Genomic DNA, 1,859 nt, shown 5'->3' on the forward strand with positions numbered 1-1,859 from the left:
ACGCTTGTAGATCACAGCACGAACAGTTCACCAGCCACACTCCACGAAAGCAAGTAGTAGTACTCCTGACAAGTCTTGTTTCGTTCCATAGAGATAATAACGGGGAACTCATCAGAGGAGAAGCAGTTGTTGAATGAAGGGGTTTAGCTAAATAATGCTATTTTATAGAAAAGATATTGGTGGACTGAGGTGTAAACACTCAACTAACTCACATATGTGACATATCAACACAAAAGGAATAGTGCAGAATGGAGGTGTTCTGAACCCTACCAGACACAACTATCACAAGTGCTAAATCATTCACAATGAGAAGGAGAGGTACACAGGAATAGGTTGCGCTAGTTTACACGTCACAAATGGTACTGAGGTAGTGACAAAGATAGGTGAAAAGTAGACGCTAAGTGAAAGCCAACAAATCATCACGAACGTCTAACGTCACATCTGAAGATTGCTAGCGGCACAAGACAAATACTTCACAAACCTCGATAATTGAAATTCAGCCAGCGGTATAGTGAAAGGAAGGCTGCTGGGTGTGACATAGAACTGTGGGCTGCTGAGGCGACGTATCTATCCTGATCTTGACTGCAAGGTTGGCGTGTAACGCTAAAATCCGAGCAGCAGATCAAATCCTCCCTCTGGTCAATGGCAGATTTCCTGGTCCAGGAGAAGTCATAATTCTTTGTGCCATCTTCAATAGGTCCGTCAAATACAGTAGTAGTAGTGTTGTTCATTTTGACCCGACGAGACCTTACGACGCTTGTAGATCACAGCACGAACAGTCCACCAGCCTTCTTCAGATGTGACGTTAGACGTTCGTGATGATTTGTTGGCTTTCACTTGGCGTCTACTTTTCACCTATCTTTGTCACTACCTCAGTACGATTTGTGACGTGTAAACTAGCGCAACCTATTCCTGTGTACCTCTCCTTCTCATTGTGAATGATTTAGCACTTGTGATAGTTGTGTCTGGTAGGGTTCAGAACACCTCCATTCTGCACTATTCCTTTTGTGTTGATATGTCACATATGTGAGTTAGTTGAGTGTTTACACCTCAGTGCACCAATATCTTTCCTATAAAATAGCATTATTTAGCTAAACCCCTTCATTCAACAACTGCTTCTCCTCTGATGAGTTCCCCGTTATTATCTCTATGGAACGAAACAAGACTTGTCAGGAGTACTTCTACTTGCTTTCGTGGAGTGTGGCTGGTGAACTGTTCGTGCTGTGATCTACAAGCGTCGTATGGCCTCGTCGGGTCAAAATGAACAACACTACTACTACTGTATTTTACGGACCTATTGAAGATGGCACAAAGAATTACAGTGTTCTCAGCTTGCGTCAGAGAGAATGTCCAGACCGGGCAGGCATATTCCAGCAGGGGTCTGACATACCCACAGTAGAGACTTAAAATGACCTTCTCCGGCAGACAGTGGGACATAAATCCCAGCAGACAAACTCGTTGCCGGAAGGAATGCATGACGTTCCTAATATGGGGCGAAAATGTCAGGGTAGACGTGAGCAATACGCTAAGATGTGTGTGCTCTTGTGTACTTGGGACGTCAGCTGTTGAAACTGGTAGCGGCGACGGAAGAGGTGGAATTGATGTTGCCTTCACATGGATTGACAAATATGCAGATTTGGATTAAACTGGCCACATACGGAATTCGCCCACGTAGAGCAAGACATGAGGTCTTTCCGTAGCTCGGTGGGTGTGCAGGTGGGGACTCGCTCCTTCCCTACCGCTGTATCATCAGCGAAAAGGAAGAGGCCACAATACCGTACTGCTCTGGCAAGGCTGTTGACATACAGCACAAACAGCATTGGTCCTAGATGGGATCCTTGGGGAACCCCAGAGTGCAG

The sequence above is a fragment of the Sycon ciliatum genome, chromosome 6 (genome assembly GCF_964019385.1).
Source record: "Sycon ciliatum chromosome 6, ocSycCili1.1, whole genome shotgun sequence".
In the NCBI taxonomy this organism is placed as follows: Eukaryota; Metazoa; Porifera; class Calcarea; order Leucosolenida; family Sycettidae; genus Sycon; species Sycon ciliatum.